This window comes from Schistocerca nitens, chromosome 9 (genome assembly GCF_023898315.1).
Source record: "Schistocerca nitens isolate TAMUIC-IGC-003100 chromosome 9, iqSchNite1.1, whole genome shotgun sequence".
NCBI classification, from domain to species: Eukaryota; Metazoa; Arthropoda; class Insecta; order Orthoptera; family Acrididae; genus Schistocerca; species Schistocerca nitens.
The window spans coordinates 517237848-517259904 of NC_064622.1; positions in this window are offsets into that span (position 1 = coordinate 517237848).

The window sequence follows — 22057 nt, forward strand, 5'->3', positions numbered from 1 at the left end:
ATCTCGACAACACAGTTCTTCAAAGAAACTTCTTCGGCAAATATTCGCATAAATGGACAGCTGTTTCAAGTCCGAAATTTGCTTTCACGGTTTATAGAATGGGGCTGGCCACGCGAAGCCGTAAATTGCTTCCGATAGTCGCAATTGCGGTAGACTTCATCGACATAGTCAGCGCAGATATTTGTTTCAATATGCAATCCTTAAAATAATATATTCCATTCACCTCAATTATCCAGTCCTTCTCTATGACTCCCCACCCCCCACCCCCACATCCGCTCGCTCGCTCTCTCTCTCTCTCTCTCTCTCTCTCTCTCTCTCACTCACTCACTCACTCACTCACACACAACATATACACATTGTTGTGACATTACAGTGAGTGGATGAGTCTAAATAAAAATTATTATAGTTTTTGCAGCAGGATTTCAAAATAATAATCCGCCAAAATAAACTATAAACGAAAAATATTTAATACAATAAATTAAACTGTACCGCCCTCATCTGCTTTGAGAAACATTTATCACTGCAACTGGTTCTTCTTGTGTGATAGCTATGACGCAGCAGGATGTTCTTCAGTCACAGTAGCTGTGCGGATACATCCAACACGTTCATTATACTCTACATAATACCGAAAACGCAAATAATACATGACAACATGGTATTAAAATATCTGAACATCGTTCACAAGATCTTTTGTGGAAATAATACAAAAGTACACTGTATGCAGGCGATGGATACATGCAAATACGTTGCAAACGATATTACGTTCCTAATGTTAAAGTCGAAGACCAGGATATTACCGTGTGCGTCATCCCGGGAAATGAAACAGCAGATAAGCTGCCCAAAATGGATATTAAGTGCAAACATGTAGTTGTTCCAGCTGGAGTTGCTTAACCTGGGAATCAGAAGTGGAATGCATAACGCCAAGATTCATCCAAATACAAAGTTAGAGATTGTCAGAGAAATAACCCACTACTGGAAACTAAATTCTGCCGTGAGAAACATCTGTGGTCCGGAATATCCGAGAAACTGCTATGCGTCCTCATTATCAGTCACTGCTGCTGCAGGGAGGAAACACTTACATTGATGTCACCACGTAAAGATGTGGATGCCAACCACCTCGTCTTTACCTGTCCTAACAGATTAAATGTTACAAAACTGTACACTTTCACGATCATTTGTTTATGCATTTCCCGAGGCAAAGGCCAACACGTAGTACATAAGATACGATACATCGTGTCAGTCGCTACAACATCTGATCAACGTGGTCTGCCCTCTGTCGACTCCTATATCCATGTGTTTGAGAAGATCATGTCAGCTTTTACTGCATGTTGCTCCAAGTATATGCACGTGAATTACTGTAGGAGTCCCTACACAAATGCCGAATTAAGAAAAAAAAGAATACATGGCAAATTATAGTGTAAGTTCCTACTAAAATAGCGAATTAATAAAAGGAAAATATCGCTGTTGGATGTCGAACCCACGAAGTCGTTGTACAGTCGTAATGTTGGCACATTCGATCTTCTGCAAAACGATTAACTTTTATCTTCATTGATCTGATGATATGTAGAGTGGGACAGAGCGTCATACACGAAGCGATAAAGATACTGTCGTTGAAAAACAGCTGATAATAGAAACTGGTAGCGACAGTATTGGTTTTACCGGGTCGCTCATGGCTGCAGATCACAATTTTCAACAAGGTCTTCCAAGCTATGGGGAACCGTCTACAGAAAAAATTTTAAGTGAATTTACATTCACTTTATAAAAAGACAGATCCCATATACGCAGCCGGCCGCTGGTGGCCGAGCGGTTCTAGGCGCTTCAGTCCGGAACCGCGTGTCTGCTACGGTCGCAGGTTCGAATCCTGCCTCGGGCATGGATGTGTGTGATGTCCTTAGGTTCGTTAGGTTTAAGTAGTTCTAAGTTCTAGGGGACTGATGACCTAAGATGTTAAGTCCCATAGTGCTCAGAGCCATTTGAACCATTTGAACCCATATACGCAAAACAGTTTTCCTAGAATAACTAGTTGTGATTCGCCTCTCCTAGGAACGCTGCTATTATTTGCTTCGCAAGTATTCTTCATACAGAATTCAAATTAGACATCTGTATAGTTTTGCGTCCGCGACACTCCCTTTTGCTTATTTTTTACTTCGAGTCCAGTATCTGTAACGTCAAAGGAAATGATTACACTCCATTATTCGCTGCGAAGCCACCTGTTTGTTTCATTCTACAGCTAACTCTCGTGTACAGAACTTTAATGAGTGCGTATGTGAGTACGTGGTATCAGTACACTCGCATTATTTCCTCCTGTAACGACGTGTTTGCCTGCGATCGCCAGCAATTTCATTCTGCTCGCTATCACTCGCAAGTCACGAGCTCCAAATAAAACACTACGTTCATTTGCGCAGCCATCTTGTTTTATGACGTCAGCAGCCAGATTTGTACAGCAGAGGTTACGAGGGCCGAATTAAATGAGTCTGTAACTTGACGTACGGCTGCTGCTGGAATGTGCGTAGTTCTTTTCACTTAGAACTCCTGCATTACGAGTATATGCAGTACGGGTTTTGTTCGCTACTTTTAAGATAATCGTGTTGTTTTTCACATTTTGTGCGTAAGTTTCACAAGAACCTTTGAGTCTCCTGATTTGGCGAGATTGCAGTCGCAGTTTATCAAAACTACGAGTCAGTAGTTTGAGTACACTACATAAAAATGTAGTAAATGATGCACTTGGGACCGGCAGTATTGGTAGCATTGGTAGCGAAAGAAACATAAAATGAATATGTAATGAAAAACTGGAACCGGTGACTTTTTTTTAAATTTTTGTTCGTTTGGTTGTTGCATAATTACGACCGCACATCATTCAGTCATAGTCCCTAGAATATTTTATACCCATACGGAAAATGAACTGCATTTTACCGGTAATAAAAATTAGTCGATCGTGTAACTTCTGTGCTTTTACGTATCGTTCACATTCGCTTGATTCGACGATACTAGTCTTACCGTTCCTATTAGTGTTGTATTGCGAAACCGTCGAATGGTAAATTGGGAAGCAGTTGATGAATAGCAGAAACGTGTTCATGTTTCATATAAGTTGTCAAACAATGTTTGATATAGTTTTGCTTCGTACCTTTTTTTTTAAATTTTTATTTTATGTCACTTGTTTCGTTGGGGAAATTACTTTTTGTAGCGCTCTGTGATAGATCTGTATTGTGTTTTTTCTTTTATTACAACATTCCTCTGTTTCACATCACGAATCAACAATTTTCTAATGAAACCTGAATTAAACATTGCTATAGATAACGTTTATTCTTAAGTAAGGACAACTATGTAAAATAAAAATGTTTTGTAGGTAACCTGGCCCTTTGTATATCCTCACTCAGTTTCTGAACGGTTCACAGCCTCGTGTTTTTAGGGGAATCTAGTAAGACACTGATAGCATAAGTAACAAAAGCAAGCGTTGTAAGGTAAAGCTCGATAGGTACACAACCCACGCAACCTACAGGTAACCGACCAAAGCTACTAGGAAGGCTATTGTAGTCTACACTTCTTTTATCACACACATTAGTATGGCAGTTGTTCCCTGTGTCAAACGAGAGCAAGCACCGGCCATACCACACAACAGACAGCCGGCCACCAAGATCCACAAAGCCATGACGTAACAACCACAGTCAAATGTTTTAGTTCCGTCGGCTTTACTGGTCCAGTTCACAACTGGAATAGAAATGTGGAAGCCGGATTCCACAACAATAACGTGCAATGAACTGTGACCCTAAAACCTAATTCTACAGGGTGAGTCACTAACTATTGCCACCTAGAATAACTCCAAAAGTTTGATAGTAGCTGAAAATTTTGTGGGGCAGAAGTTTCCTGGGACAACGGGGGCCATAATATGAGGTTGGTTTTTTGTTGCTAGGTGGGATCGCGTCAGAGATGTGAAGGTCAACTTTGTTTTTTAAGTGGGATGCTATAGTTTGGTACTTATTTACTGATAGTGGCTATCGAGACGAATCCAATGATGTGTAACAGGAAGGTCTTTGAAGGTCACCGGAGGTCACAAAGCTGGAATGAACGTCCATTTACAGAAGGTTTTCGAAGTGATCATCACTGGCATCATTGCAGTGCTGCAATCTTCTTATCATGGATTCAGTGGTTTTCCTTATCAAATCGACACTTATCAAAGCACATGCTCTAACAATTCTCTCTTGCAGATTTTCAGTTGTAGTTGGAACTTTATAAAGAATGTCTTTTACGAATCCCCACAAGAAAAATTCCAGAGACGTCAAGTGTGGCGAGCGAGACGATCGCGACACATCTCCTCCGCGTCCAATTCAATGATTTGGGAAATGTGTCTGAACTCGTTTCTACTCATCAGCGAAAAATGTACCCGACACCAATCGTGTTGATACCATATTCTGCTCCGTGTTCCCAAAGGTATTTCTTCCAATAACAGACCTAATGTTTCTTGGAGGAATGTGGTGTACTTCCTGCCATTAAGATATCCTTGGATGAAATAGGGCCCTATAATTCTGTCCTTCAGAATCCTACACCATACATCCACCGACCACGGATTTTTGTGTGCAACTTCCCGCAACCAACATAGATTTTCAGTTGTACAATAATGCATGCTATGTAAAATAACATTTCCATGTTTCGTGCGGGTAGACTTGTCAGTAAATAAAATCAAATAAAAAAATTTGTCATCCCATTGAAACTGAAGTTGAGCTCATCGGCAGAATTCATTGCGACGCATACAATACGTACCAGTTAATTCTTGGTGGAGACAGATATGGTAATTATGATATTTACGGCGATGCAGAACACGGACGACACTTCTCTGGCTCATGCCAGATTCCCTTCCGATTTGACGCAAACTAACGCAAGGCTCTCGAATCACAGTGGCAACAGTACCAATTTCCGTTTCCTCGTTAGTAACTTTCCTTTGCCGATGCGTTAAAAATCCAGTTGTTCTCAATTTATCCGACGATACTGGTCTTACCGTTCCTATTAGTGTTGTATTGCGAAACCGTCGAGTGTTGTTTACATGTCAGTGGCACGTTAGATGGATACGCCGTGTTTGGCGAATATTTACTATTTGCACGATATACGAGAGAGAATTGTCAGTCCATGTGCTTCGATAAGTGCCGAAGTTATAAGAAATACCACTCAATCCATGATAAGAAGATTGTAGCACTGCACTGATACCAATGATCATCAATTCGAACATCTTCTATAAATGGACGTTCATGTCAGCTTTGTGACCTTCGTTGACCTTCAAAGAACTTACTGTTACACATCATTGGGTTCGACTCGATAGCAGCTATCAGAAAATAAGCACCAAACTATAGCATCCCATTTAAAAAAAACAAAGTTAACCCTCATATCTCTGACGCAACCCTACCTAGCAACAAAAAACCGTCATATTATGGCCCCTGTTGTCCCATGCAACGTTTGTCCCACAAACTTTTCAGCTACTATTACACTTTCGGAGTTATTCTAGGTGGCAATATTTTGTGAGTCACCCTGTAGAACTGGGTCCGTCGAGTTTTGTATTTAAATAACTTATTAAACTTTTGTTCCTAAAAATATGCAAATGGTATACATTAAGGCACAACCAAAGGAACACTTAAACTCTTGTGTTTTACAAAAACTATCAGATGAGGTACTTTCAGAATCAATCTCTTACTGTGGATTGGCGTGAACGACGCTACGAGACATTTGAATGATTAAAACGGTGTGCCCAAGCGAAATTGGTATCTTTTCTATAAGAAAGAAAACATTAACTAAATATTACAGTTTTTAAACTGTCGATATTGAAAAAAATGACAACTTCTCCTTTTCACCTCATCTGCATCATCCAATGACTGTAGTTTGTGCCACCTTCTTACATGGAATTCACAAAATGATTTAGATTCCAACACATCAAGGCCTTGGTAGTTAAAAGGTTTGCTTACAAAATGTTATTCACCGACGAAAACTTGAACTCAACTTTTCCAGCGAATGTGGCTAGAACAGTATGTCAAAAATTAGTGGTACATTAATTGAGCAATCCGTTGAGGAACGTCTCATACCGTGTAGTAACAGCCCTATAGAGCAATAGTTGGAAGGAAACCTGAAACAATTATCTGACGTTGATTTGTTCTGCAATATGGACCAGAATGCGCGGTCATTGTGGAGCCACCGATCACGATGTGTGTAAAAATGCAGCGTTTGAGGAATTTAAATAGACAGCTAGATATGTGAGTAATGTAATATTCTATTTTCTTCCCCGGGAGAACTTGATCATTCACGGAACTCTAATGAATATGGGTATCATAGAGTAGTATAAATAACGACAAACATATGCAGAAGAAAATAACTTATTAAGAAAAAAAACTACTAAAAATCAGTAATCAAAACATATTAACAAAAAACTATTAAAAATCATTAGTCACATGATTAGTGGCTTGAGATAGATCTATCAATAAGAGGAGGTATTTGGTAAAATCGACAACACTTGTTCCTGCATCATATTGCTTTTAAGTTGTCCCGAAGTTTACCCTCCAGGATAACACAAAAATCGTCGCCAGCAGCGGAGGCCTGGAAAAATGGCTCTGAGCACTATGGGACTTAACTTCTAAGGTCATCAGTCCCCTAGAACTTAGAACTACTTAAACCTAACTAACCTAAGGACATCACACACATCCATGCCCGAGGCAGGATTCGAACCTGCGACCGAGACCTGGAAATCTTATAAACGCTGACTGAGACAGTACAGACAGTTGACGATCCCAAAATGAGTAGTTCGTTATGAACTAACAGTGCGAGATTAATATTTACTTCTTTAACGACAATAATAAGTTACATCTCACAGCAACAACTTATAGCAGTGACCGACAGTCTCTGTAGATGCGTGACGCTGGCTCATAAGGTAGCCCTACGCTACCTCAAATATCCTTTGCCGTACAGAGAATGAGACAGCTGCAACTCTTATCAGCAAGTGTCTCTTCAGTTTGAGACGTTTACGAGTATACGTACGCCACATGAAAAGAATGCACAATGGACGTCATCGCAGACGATTTTGAGTTGTAGCATCACTACATAGATCCATAAATACGAGTGGCTTCGAACGTGTGCCTCAAATGCATTCTTAGTTAAAGACTTCGTAGTGACGAAAATATTCAGACACGACGATTCATTCCTTATTTAAAAATACTCGGTTCAGAATCGTCCACCGCCTTTGGCGTACAATTCTGTTTCTTCATTTTCCGATTCACCTAGGCAGCTGCGGCTGTTGTGATTCGATGAACGTCCATGTGGCCAACAGGCAGGGGACTCAAACTGCGGAACTTAAAGCCATCTTGAGGCAGTGTTTAGTGTATCAGGGAACTTGTCGAGGACTAATTGGAGACAGTAAACAATTTGATTCTGTGGAAACTTAGTGTGGGAATTTTGTGTAAGTTTTGCCATGTTCTCTTTGAACAATTTTCCTGTTACGTTTCTGCGGAGATTATTGCCAGATGGTGGTATGATCGAGCTGCAGGCGATGTGTGATCGCCTAGTGGTGTACATTTCGCAATCCGGTGGTTGGATCTCAGAATGTTGCAGAAGGTAGGTAGACCACTAGACTGCATTTTATTAGTGATACAGGAGTAGCGACAATGTTATCTCCGTCTCGGGGGTCAAATCATGGCTAGTGATGTTTAGTTACACTAATTTTCAAAATGGTTCAAATGGCTCTGTGCACTATGGGACTTAAGTTGTAAGGTGATCAGTCCCCTAGAACTTAGAACTACTCAAACCTAACTAACCTAAGGACAACACACACACACATTCATGCCCTAGGCAATATTTTGTGAGTCACCCTGTGCTAAAATTACTTGCTCCAGTTACTTGCGCCATAAGCGCGAGAGGATCCCCGGAAGGGTGGCCTCGAAGTTTGTCTCCCCGAAGGGCACTTATTATCTAAGCTGTGCGTTCAGGTTTATACAGTTGAGTCTTGTTATGTTGCATATGTATTTTCATGTCCGATATTACGATGCTCACATCTTTTACAGTTTGCGTCTTACTCAGTTTACATACACGCAAGTACCTGATTGGAAATAATGAGCCAAAGAACTAGAGAATTACTTGTTTTACTTTCTTCAAACAAGAAAATTCGTCCTATTTCTTATTAGTTATTACAAACAGTTCCGAGTAAATACGTGGAGCAATGCGCTGCACTATTCGTCTAGCCTGCTGGAAGGCGCTAAAGAGAGTGTGGGTTCCGCCCGCTTCTGTGAAGGCGCCTCCGCGCGACGCCGCTGACCCGCCGGCGCTGGCTGGACCGCTCCTCCGGTCCGCCGACCGGCAGCCCGCGTGGCGCGGCGCGGCGCGCGCTCCCAGTCGCGGCCGCGGACGCAGTCCACGCGTTCTTGCCGGCGACCCGCTGCTTAACAGGTTTAATGTGAAGTACTTGTCGGAGAACGCCGATTAATTCTCTGACCCGCTGAAGTACCGAAATACTCTACATAAGCGCCGCCAGCCTCGGCTGAGCGCCTGAGGTTTGAACTTCTTGCAATTCCAAAGCCCATAATTTATAAAAAGCCCCGTAGCTATGTAACTACTTCCTGCCAAGATTCCTGGAACGGAATAAGTTCGCTGTTAACAGTGCACCACCTCCAACTTGTTACTAGCACCTGCAGCCGATAAGCACCACAAGACGAACCAGCAATAAGAGCAATGTCCGTGGGGAAAAAAAATCACGTAACAATCCCACACTCAAATCTGCACGGAAATAAATGAAATTTGTTGATATTAATTACACCTAGCCAAGTCCATTACTTTCGTCCAACAACACCTCGAGCTGGCGTACGACTCACTCTGTGCTCCGAGGCCTCTTTTTGCCGTAGAAGTTCGCGCTGCCTCCCTTGCCAGCAACGCTCGAGAGCAACAGGACGCTGCCGAGGCGGAATATGACTCGAGAGCACAGGAATGCAGTTACAAATACTTTGTAGCCTTTCCGCACTGGAAAGAAACCTCGGTGATTGCGAAATGTCGCCAACTCATTCACCGTTCCCCCCTCCCATTTGTAGCACTTTTGTAATATGCTGCTCCTTGGCACGACTTCTAGTACTTTTTTCGCAACGTGTGTTGGAAACGCGAGCAATCACGGGTTATTCCTTGCCCTGTAAGCTAAAAATAACCAATTTGAGATGATCAGGTAAGGGCTGGTCCATCAGCTGCGGGCTAAATAAAGCCTCCTTCCCCCAGAACCTGTGCGGACATCCATGTTCAGGTTTTCTCTGGTTACCTTGCATCGTGTGAGGCGAATGTTTGGGTGGCTTCTTTGAACAGGACAGGACGGTTTGCTTACCCACGCTTTCCGAGTCCTTGCTCCTGGCCCGTCTCTACTAAGCGTTTCATCGAAGAGACCTTAAAGCCTGCACCTGCTTCCTTTCTTTCAAATGGATCGTTAAGCTGCAGTGTCGCTTCTGGAGAAAACATTACCGGGAAGCGTTATGCAAATACAGTGGAACTCTATTATCCGGACCTCAGTTATACGGACACGCGATTATCCGGATTCTCGACAGAGAACAATCAGGTGTATAGTCTATTCAGTGCTTGCCACGCGCCTGCCCCCCCCCCCCCCCTCCCGTGTTTAGTTAATTGTTCGAATTCGAGAGTTGCCAAACGCTACGCCACTGTGCCGTGTCGCCTATGTGCTTAAAAATGTCAAAGGGCAAGAGAGTGGTATTATCGGTTAAAGATAAAATTATACGAAAGAGCGGCTCAGTTGCCACACCAAGGTTTTCAGATCATGTCAGATGGCGAAATTGTCGTAAACATACTGCTGCCAAAGCGGGACGTGTAAGAAGATGAAACAGAAGGAAACGTAGATCGTTGGGTTGTTGGGTTGTTTGGAGGAAGAGACCAAACATCGAGGTCATCGGTCTCATCGGATTAGGGAAGGACGAGGAAGCAAGTCGGCCGTGCCCTTTCAGAGGAACCTTCCCGGCATTTGCTTGGAGCGATTTAGGGAAATCACGGAAAACCTAAATCAGGATGGCCGGACGCGGGATTGAACCGTCGTCCTCCCGAATGCGAGTCCAGTGTGCTAATCATTGCGCCACATCACTCGGTGAAACGTAGATGGATAAAATGATGTAAGGCCATCTCATGCGCAAGCATTTCAAGCCCTGGAAACAGCCTTCAAACGGTTCAAAAAACAAGCGGTGCGTTCACTCCAATTAAAACGAAATTATGAAGTAGCAGCAATGAAGAAAAGTGTTTACCTCTAATGACAATTACCAAATTATTTAAACAAAGAGTGACTGTCTACGTGACTTAAGTATTTCCTGATTGACGGTGCAGTATTTTAGTAATTTTAAGAAATTATCCAAGGGCACTCGAAAACTAGTCTCTAATCTCTTGATAAACATTGATTTTTGTTGCTTTTGATAAGTTTAAGTTCTGTTTGTTGTTTAGAATAAACACCTAACATTATGTATTATCTCTAGAAACATAACCATATGATAACGTACGTAGTAGGTTACGACACACGGTCGACTCAGGTCATCTCTCTAGGGTTAATAATAAAAAAAAAAAATCTCTTTTCATTCAGTCATACGTACTTTCAAGCATCCGAATAAGTTACGACCACAATTAGTCCCTTAATGGAGTTCCTCCGCCTCCCCCCTCACACACACATCTTATTCTTCTCACTGGTCTGATGTGTTCCGCATTTCCTTTTCCGTAACAAACTTTCCACTATTTCATCTCCAAGTTTCGTCTCCAAGCAGCACTTGCAACCTAAGTCCTCAGTTCCTTGCAGAATGTATACCAACCTCTGTCTTCCTCTACAGTTTCCATCCCTGATGTTTAACAGATGTCCCACCACCCTGCCCCTTCTGCTTGTTTTCCACATACGTTATCAGTTATCTTTCCACTTACGTTATCGTTCTATCTGATTTTCAACATTCTTCTGAATCACACACCTCCAGTGCTTTGTTTCTCTCCTGTTCCAGTTTTCCCACAGTCTACATTTCAGTATGATACACTGCTCTTCTCCCAACGTACATTCTCAGAAATTTCTTCCTTATAAACGGCGTTTGTTTGATATCAGTAGACTTCCCTTGGACAAGAATGCCCTTTTTGCCACTGCTAGTCTGCCTTTGATGTCCTCCTTGCTCCCTCCATCACGGATTATTTTGTTGCCTATGTTTCAGAATTCCTGAACTTCATTTGCTGCTTTGTGATCGCCAATTCCGATGTTCGGTTCTTTGTTGTTCTCATTTCAGCTACTTCTCATTTTCTTCCATGTATTCTCAAACCATATTATTCACTACTTATTAGACTGTTCATTCCATTCAACACGTCCTGTAATTATTCTTCACTTTCATTAAGAATAGTAAAGTCACAGCGAATCTTATCGTTGACATCGTTTAACCTTAAATTTTAATCCTACTCTCGAACCTACCTTTTATTTCAGTCGTTGCTTCTTCGATGTATCATTATGAAGTAGCGCAGCTTTAATTTGAAAATCTTGGAATAGCACTACGGTCTGAATTTAAAGGCAAAAGCTTAGCGCTACTGCGAGAAATCCATGTGGCGAAGCTAGGATTTCTTTATCAGTGGATGCGAAGGCCTTTACGTAGTTACTGATTGACCCCAAAAGGTAGTCATCGTAACGTATAATGCAAATCCTAGAGCAAAACGATAACACTGAAAAACATTTTTGGTTGCGGAAGAACACCTCACTGAAATTGCGTAATTTTGTGCTGAGTATGTTCTCCAAAACTCCACCAAACATTGTTGGTAAGTCTAAACAATAACGTCGATTACAAAAGATAGGTTTGTTCTCCTGATTATGTAATGCGAAACGCAACCGCTTTGTTGTGTTGAAACTATTGTCTCTTTGCGTCCGTACCCCCTAATCTCACACCTCACACACACACACACACACACACACACACACACACACACACACACACACTACATCTCTTCCTCCCCACGAGAAAATTACTCCACCATAGTAATTTAGACTGATAAATACATTTAACTTCAAAAGCAGGCTAATGTATTCGTAACAGATGAATATACGTTCCGTTTGCTAACATGTTATTTATTTTAGTATACGACCGATTATCAGCTGTTATATTGAAGCCATCTTCCAACGAATCTGAAAATTGTGCGGAGATGAAGCAATGTCCATTTAATGTTGCTTGATCTTAGCACCTTTGTCACATCCACTTGAAAATAACTTGAATACAAAAGCTGAACTCGGTCGTTGAGTAAAATTAATTACGTATTAGCAAATGGAGCGGCTATTAATTCATTAATTGAATATTACACAGTTTCTACGTCTGCATTGTTGAATTAGATGGGAAAATTGTATGTGACGAACTTTTTGAATGTTAGAACCTAGTACAAAGGTTTCCTTCGGTCGTTATCAAGTAAAACTTCCGCTTTCTCCTACTGAATAAAACTGATTACGCGGTGCCAAATCTGAAGTGCTGTCGAAGAAAGTATCTGCCCTAATGTCAGTAAAGTAATTTGTTGTATGGCAAGGTGCAAGACTTTCGATATGACGCTTCCACTATTGTTAGAGTTCCATATCACGGTCGATAAAAACAGAACCTTTGTAGGATCACTTCGTTGTCCGACCACCTATCTGTCTATTCGTTCGACTGCTAAGTATTCTTTTTTCTCACGAACGGGTATAAGTTTCAGGTTGAAATATATGTGACATACTAAGATTCATTAGCGGTGTAATAAATGTAAGCTTCTAAGTTAATGCAATAAAAAGATACGGTCATTTATGTCAAATATTTGGATACTTGCTAGCGATACTTCCCGTTGACCTAGAATCATGAAATTTGGCAAGCAGTGAGCTCCCATAGTAAAAGTAAAGAAAAAGGTCGAAATTGTTAATCTGTGTTTATATCACACTAAACAAAATTGTAGTTTGATATGTATCTACCTGTCAGTTCAGACGCCTTAGTATCAGGAATGGGTAGACGTATAAAGTTGAAATTTATGTCAAACTAAGACCTCTGGTCCTTTGGTGTTAACTTCTAAGTCAATGCAGTCAAAGCATACGGCCATTTATGTCACGTATTTCGATACTCGCACACTCTCTCACTGAAACCTGTAGACCCAGAATCATGAAATGTGGAAGAAGCAAGGTTTCACGGTACAAATAAAAGAAAAAAATCAAGAAACAGCTAATTTGTAATTATCTCAGACGGAAGAAATGTTTATTTTGTCATTTGTTTTCAGCTTTAAACATAAAATTAAAACACTCTCGGAAGTGACTTAGTACCAGGACCGATATCTTTTCAGTAGGAATGTCAACACCACGTTTTCTTTCTTTTTTTTCGACATGAGATAGAGATGACTAAATCTCGGATGTACCAGCGCGTGAAATATCGACCTAGAATTTGTTGCACATTAGTGCTGTCTTGGTTTCGTTTAGGGTCACGTTATTAAAATAACTCAATATTTTAGTTAGTATGTTCGCTTTCGGGTTTTCGAACGCTCTGCTGTTGATGGAAATACGTGTTTCTTTTGAATGGTTTATGTGATACGGCGATCTTGAAATTCGGTACCTCCATCACAGCCCATCTAAAGTGGTCAAATATAGCTTTGCACCTCTTGCGAACATGAATGGACGTGGATTGTAGGACGTGCAGGAAATTACATGTTAAGCCGTATGAAACTTAAAATAAAAGTTTCCTGTGAAGTAAACATCAACCAAATACAAAACCGCATTCTTTAATTGCGCATCTTTCCACATCCGTGAAATTAAAATCTGCTTTTGGGTAACGTTCAGTAACTGGCTGACTCCTACTTTGCATCGCAGAATGCTTGGCTCTTCCTTGACGTGTTGTCCACTTAGTGGTCGAGACGAGGGCGGCCCCCGTGAAATGACGCGGTGTGTGAGCAGGGCTTGGGCGACGTCGCATTGCCAGTCTCAGTTCGTCCGACCGTGCTCAGTAGTCTGTTTCATGTCAGTGGGTAGCGCTTGCCAATACACTCGGCATACTCCTAACTCCTGGAAGAAGGTATTCGTCAAGCGAGCGCGGTGTGCATTATCGAAAGACGCCGAAATGTTGACTTAAGGGTTGGACAATAGCCGTCGAGGTGAGGGGTCCCTTTCTCGATTCATAGCCCTACAATTACGATCGACAGCAATTGCGATACGTTGGTGTTCGAGCACTAGGGCATCTGCGGTACTCTTAGAAGCGAACAGACAATTGTTGTAAATTGCATTTGCTATGTTCTGTGAAGTCTACCTATGATTATTTGCACGTAGCCATTGAGGGCCTTTTTGTGTTATTTTACAAGCAGTGCTGCAGGATTCATGATTCAACTAGTCAAAAAGATAGGTAAACCTTTTAACTCATTTGTGTGACTTTGTTACTAATTTGTTGGAGTATTGTAGAACCTTCGTTCTCATATCCTGAGTAACAGTGGCAGGGAGAAGTTGTTTCACGAACTCAAACTCGGCCTACTGTAACACAGTGGCAACTCGGCCTCCACAGCAGTAGCGGCGAGCTGGCGCCGAGGGTTTACAAAACGAGCAGACTTCTTTTGCCGCGTAGTGCACTCTTAGACTGTGCTAGTCTGTTACTTTCCTTCCGAGGTAGTAGGAAACTATCACTTCATCTGTTTCACAGTCACCTATTTTGATGTTAACTTCGTCGCCAATCTCATCTCTGTTACTCCCCGTTACCTTGTTCTACCTACCCAGCTGTAACCGAAGCACAAATTAAATACGTAAGCAAAACTGCATGGCTACTGTAAAGTTAGGTGACTTTGGAAGGTGAGGTGATTCTGAACAGCAATTTAGTAGTTTTAAAAATAATCCATTGCCACCCTCTGTAATTTGAATTATCAGTTAAAGGAGAACCTTTTAAAACTTCGAATAATCGTCTCTTTCAATCTATGTAACTTTCAAAACTATATTATCTTGTTTACCCAAACAATAACTATAGAACAATATTGTTTTCTAATCTCTAATATATTTGCGTCATATAGCAGTTCGATAAAAAAATCGTGGATCGCCGTTTACTGGCAAAATACGCATCTAAATTTAATTTTGCTGCATGGCTAAGGAGTTTTGTTATGTCCTTCATGAATAAATTAAAATTTGAAGATTTTGCGGAAGTTACTTTGTACATTGGCGTTCTGCTAGTAGCTGTGCTCTATGAATGATCAGCTGATCAATCATGCTTGATTATTATGCACAGTGTTATTTTGATCTTGTTATTTATCACATAACTCCAGTTAAACTTTTTATCTGTTTATTGCCTGTCTTGTGGTCTGCGCGGCTTACTGACATGGCGTGAGGGCGAGGGGCAGTGTACTGGATTACCGGCACAGCCTGGGAGTTTTCCTTTGCGAGAGAAATGGAAAGGGATTTAGTCAGTCTCCTTAATGCCAACTGAGGAGGAGGTACCATGTATCGTAGTAGCAGCCCCAGTAGCTGCTGACCCAACAGCGGTTAGGAGAGCGGTCTACAGACCACACGTAGCTCCAAATCGTGTCTCGATGACTTCATTAACTGAAGATGACACGGCAGCGGTGATGCGCAAGAAGAGAAGACGTATTTACTAATTTATGTTCAATCTTCGTACATATTCGTACTTTATAACTGATTACAGTCATTTCTGCCATTTGTGCAGGAATGGTTAGAGAATACGTGAGCATTTCTGGTTTCTGAACTTACAGAAACTACTCGAGAACCAGCACTGAAACAGTCTTAAGACAATTTTTTTATAACATTTGGTATCTTTTGCGAATTAGCTTAACCACTATTATAGAAAATGGTTCAGGAAGCAGGTGTTCCAAATATGTTTTTACCTTTAACACCAAACACAGATTTTCCGCAATAACAAAATTCAATCATAGATATCAACTATTTATGCTACCGCAGGAAATTACAAACAGAAGTACTCAGATATGCTGAACAAGTTACATTATAAACTGCTTTCATAGACAGCAAAATACTCTCTTGCTTATGAGCCCAGGTGTCACTGAACAACAGTAGGTAATAGTTGCAGAGAATGGGAAAGTAGTTCCATGATTAAAGTGATTGTAGGGAGTATGTGACAAAGACCAACGAGAATATAAACAAACACAAAACTGGAAGATATACTGGTCAATAATCAGGCATATGACAGCAGGAAAATGATCCAAATTCTTCTGCAAAGTACGGAATTCAATCTGGTGCCATAGAGTCCCTCTAAGAGCTAAACATACTATGAACGAAATCTGTATCTGTCTCCTCCTAATAATGATGTATGCCCCAGAGATCTGTGTCACAAATAAGGGAGAAGAGAGTTTAATACAAGCTTGTGAAATTAAGTTCTGTAGGTAAGCTCTAAAAAAAAAAAAAAAAAAAAAAAAAAAAAAAAAAAAAAAAAAAAGGTCCACGAGAGGAAATGTCAGGAACTAATATGTAAGGAGAGTGCTTCAGGTGACCTCGATCACTGAGGAAAGAATGAGTGCTGCGAGACTGAAGTGATTAGGTCACGTGACCGTAATGAACCAGAGTCGAATTACTTATCAATATTTGGAGGTGCCAGGAAAAAGAGCGATAGGACAGCCTAGGGAGAGAGGGACAGGCCAGGGTAATAACGTGGGATGCAGAGAGAAGAAAACAAACCTGTAGCAGGACAGTAATCAGTGGAGGCATAACGTTCTCAAAGTTGCTACCCGGTTCTGTGGAAGGAAATCTTGATGAAGTTAATCACAGGAACGATTATTTGAAGCAATAAAGCCTCTCAAACGTGGGGTGCAAGATGCACACCTCAAGAGCTTCGTGTACGAAACTGAAGAAAATGTGTTCTGCTGTCAGCTGTTTGCTTTCCATATTTTAGGAGATGGGAGTATGGAACAAACAAGAAAAAACTGAGTGGGAAACTTCGGCTCTAAGGCGCGTAGCTAAAGAGCTGTGAGCACTGGTTCCCTTCCATAGCGTTAAACGTATCTCTTCTAATGAGCAAGTGTTCGTAGCTTGATAGATATCCACTTGAGGCCATCTTTAATTGACATTTTTGCCTCGGATGAGTATTCCTGTCGTATCGCTGAATGCTGATGATTCATCCTGGGACACCGTGTATGAAACTTCAATATATACTGAGGGGACAGAAGTGACGGGGTAACGACATGCATATACACAGATCGCGAAAGCATCGCGTTTGTGAGGTATTAAAGGGCAGTGCGTTGGAGAAGCTGCCGTTTGTACTCAGGTGATTCTGGAGAAAAGTTTTTTGGACAACATGGTTGTGGAGAGAAGCAGCGATTAGTATGATTAATCAATAATTCAAGAACAGTCTTAATCGCATTTATTATTGTTATAAATGTCTACATAACGGCAGGAAACTATAAATAAATGCAATAATAAATGCGATTAAGACTGTTCTTGAATTATTGATATTCTTGAGGAAAGATTTCCTACGTGATTATGGTCGTACGGCGGGAATTAACAGACCTCGAATGCGGAGTGGTTGTTGGAGGTAGACGCATGGGAGATTCCATGCCAAATCAGGCATTACCCCGCACCACGGACACTGCAGTGGCCGACGGCCCTCATTTAACGACCCAGAACAGCGGCGTTCGCGTAGCGTTGTCAGTTCTAACAGGCAAGAAACACTGCCTGAAATAGGCTGTAGAAATCAATGACGCACGTAGGACGGTGCGGCGAAATTTGACGTTAATGGGCTACGGCAGCAGACGACCACGCAAGTGAGTTCGCTAACAGTACGACATTGCCTGCAGCGCGTCTCCTGCACTGGTGACCGCACCAGTTAGACCCTAGGCGGCATGAAAACCGTGCACTAGTCGGACGAATCCCGGCTTCAGTTGGTAAGAGCTGATGGTTGAATTAGAGTGTGGGGTGTACCCCACGAAGCCGTGGACCCAAGTTGTCAAAAATTGTTCAAATGGCTCTGAGCACTATGGGACTTAACATCCCCTAGAACTTAGAATTGCTTAAACCTACCTAACCTGAGGTCATCACACACATCCATGCCCGAGGCAGGATTCGAACCTGCGAGCGTAGCGGTCGCGCGGTTCCGCACTGAAGCGCCCAGAACCGCTCGGCCACACAGGCCGGCCCGAAGTTGTCAAAAAGGCACTGTGCAAGCTGGTGGTGGCTCCATAATGATGAAAACTGTTTAAATGGAACGGACTACGTCCTGTGGTCTAGCTGAGTCGGCATTGACTGGAAATGATTATGTTCCACTAGGTGGAGACCATTTGCAGCCATTCATGTTCCCAAACACCGTCGTGCCACCCAGCTTGCGATTATTTTGCAGGACACTCAGGAAATTTCGAGCGAATGATTTGGCCACCAAGATCACGCGACATGAATCGCACCGAATATTTATGGGGCGTGATGGAGAAGTCAGTTCGTGCACAACATCATACACTGGCAACACTTTCGCAATTGTGGAACGCTATAGAGACAACATGGCTCGGTATTTCTTCCATCGACTTGTTGACATCATGTCACCCCGAGTTGATGCACTATGGTGTGCAAAACGGGATCCGAAACGATATTAGTATTTTATGACTTTTGTCCTCTGTGTATATACGACTGTTAAGGTAGGTTTCGCGCGACTGCTCCCGTCGAAGGTTCGAGTCTCATAGGAACTTACCACAAATTTCCAATTTTTTTGTTGTGATGAAAGTTTGGCATTTTTCGCCTTTTTTTATATTACGATATCGATGTATGAGAATCGATATAATTGCTACGAAATACTATTTTGAATAATTCGAGTTCTCATATGCTAGTTCGACTGTCGGTACTGTGGTGCGGCAGTGGCAGCAGGAGGAGGCGGGCGGGGGAGGGGGGGGGGAGGGGCTGCGGCAGGTCAGGGCGCTGCCCTGTTGGCTTATCTGGCTGGAGGCGGCGCGGTGGACCGCGTCTCACCCGTGCCCTGCCCTGTCATCCACGCGGTCGCCGCGTGTCGGCACGGCACGGCACGGCACGCGCCAGGGGCAGCGCCGGGTCGCGGCCCGCCTTTTGCGCAGCAGCGCCACCCGTGCACCGCCGCCAGCGCTGGCCGCATCCGCTCGGCGGTCAGCACACCTGGCGGAACACTCGTCACCCGCTGTAGGTTTCACGCCAGCTGTGCTGAATAACTCAAAAAATATTATAAAGCGACTGCTGTTAAATCACAAAGGGAGTCCACACGAGGTTCAATTTTGGATCCACTCCCATTCCTTATAAACGGCGAACATTAACAAAAACCGCAACCTGCAGCGACGGATTCCTGACTGAAAATGGAACCAAAGAGGTCCTACGAGCATATGCCTGGAAATGCAACGACAACAGATCGTCCCGGAACAGAGTGCAGAGCTGCATCGCACCACATCACAACACATGTTCAAAGTGGCCATCATAGGATCCAATGCACACGTTCATACGTCACATGTGTGGACTGCTGATGACAGAAATCCCATAGCTGTACGATATGCTGCAAAAACCATCGAGAAAATCTTTCTCGTAGAGGAACAACTTACGGGAATTCAGCCAGGTAACTACAGCGACCGCCGATATTTCGGCGGGAGTACACCCTGCCATTTTCGAGGCACAAACTGCAACAGAGAGGCGATGCACAAGCAAACAAACCCGGTTCTTGAAGTAATTCAGGAAAGATAACACAAACGCGCGCGCACACACACACACACACACACACACACACAATAGTACCACCATAGATGACCAAATTCAGAGTTATCGATAGTGAAACACCACGAACTAGCAAGTGAGGTAACATTTACTCTGTCCGTCTGTTTTTTGATGAGGGGAGAGCAGGATTCCAAGCACAGTTTAAACAAAAACCTCCATCTCTGGTTACAACTGGTACGTTATTTCTATTTTTAACTGCAATTTCCTTCACCTTTAATACAAACGGAGTGGAAGGACTTGGCCCACACAGTGACCATTTGATTTCAAAATATTTATTTGCATCATAGATAAATCATTAAGAGTATTACAGTCACAAATCAGATAATTTCTTTAAGAAACGCCATTCAGGCTAACTTTACAAACCGCTTGTTATATGAAACCACAAACGAATTAATCTCTTTGCAAACATTAAATAACCGACACTCGGGCCAAGTAAATCATTTAAAATAAACTTTACATCAAATAACCAGGAAATCAATTATTATTTCCACATAGATTTAAAACCGCCCCACTCGGGCGAGATATTACCAAACAACTTTACAAGGTTACAGACAGTTTGACCATTAATAAACCAGTTATTTCCCCATCAAAATTGACATACGCCACTAAGGCTGAATTGCAACGCAATTTTAGAAGACGGTTTCCATTAAGACACATTCTTCTAGAAATCCCTCAAAATTCTTAAGACAAACATTTAAAATATTTAACCCGGGCAGCCTTGCAGAGCTACCACAATTTTTAGAAAACTGCAACTTGTACAATAACTGAGCCCCGAGATTGAGAGGCCGCGACTTGGGGACAAACGGTGGAGGCGACTGAGTATTTATCTTCGAATTAAGATGTGGACTCCGTTTGTACTTCCACCCCGTTCAGAACACCGAAATTGGAACCAAACAGCACACGCGACCTCAGGCGAAGTCCACCTCCCGTACGCCCGCTAGTAATTCAAAAGGGGAGGCTCAGCACTCCGGTGGCCCACTGCTTCCGATCTCTGAAACATGAATCACAAGCGACAACTGGGAACAAAAAAACCCTTCCTTCAGCTTAATACTCAAACTTATACAGAAAACTACTTCTATAAAATTGACAATAATAAAACTGATGTCATTCTTTTAAGCAGAACCACTTACACGAAAGATGCAAACGGAAACGGCTCATTAAAACCCAAGCATCACATGGAGCACTTTATGTGGGCCTGTAAAGTACCACACGGCAGTCTTTAGACTGCCCGCTGAAGTAAGAACAATACTATTAAGGACCGAAGCACACACTTAATAAGAGGCATGAAATATCACATTACAGTCTTTGCAATTCTATGCTGCCTCAAGTGCAATCATCATTATATTTCACTAATCGTTGGTAGGACTTGAATTACTTAACTTGATGCCAGCTGCTGCATCGATGTGGCGAAGACACCAGACGTTGCTTAGTCCGATAGTAACAGCGTGTTCCTCTACGGAAGAGAGCACATGCGTAGCTTCACGAGGTGGCCGAGAAGCCACAGTACCGGCCCGCTGTTACTGACCCCAGTACGATCGAGCGCTGACTGCCGGCCGTGCTCGGGCACACCGTGCTCGCTGTCGCCTCTCCAACGTCTCGCCAATACGCGCACTTCCGCGTGCCGTGACCAACGTTGCTGTCCTTTTCCCTCCGTACTGCCCGCTATATCCTGAGCTGGCCCAGGCTCCAAAGACAAACTTCTGCCAGAGGGAATCGATAGTGCCTAAGCCAAAGATATCCCTGGCGCCAGTCCCGCCACGGCTCAAGAAGGTTGCTCGCTAATTTAATCTCAACAACAGCTTCCTTAATAGCACTGTCCCAAAAGCTGCACGTGCATGCCAATATCTCCGTATTGTTCTATAACATGGGGTGACCAGTATCCAAACAATGTTCTGCAATAGCAGATCTACTTGACTGCTGTCATTGTGTGTGCCGTTTATGTTCTGTACATCAGGCCTCCACGGTTCTGATAGTCTGACCAATAAATGCCATGCCACAGCTACAAGGAATGCCATATACACTCACCTTACGCAAACCGAGATCATCCTTAACAGAACCAAAGAGCAATCCAATTTTGGATGGAAGTCGGAAAATGCATTTCACGTCGTATTTCCGTAAACTACCGCCGATCTTGCCTCCGGCGTAAGGCAAAGAGGCAGTAGACATAGGTGTCGATTCAGTATTAGCATCAGTCACCCGATGCACAGTCGGACGATAGCGCAACGAACGTTCAATCTGCCTTTCACTATAACCATTATGATGAAATGTAGCTTCAAGCTATGTGCCCTCAGTACCAAGGTACGAAGTACCCCTTCACGCTGAGCCGAAGCCTGTAAATAGAAGTCAGAGTGATTGAGTTTACGGTAAACTGCATGTACCAATGATCCATCAGCCTTCATC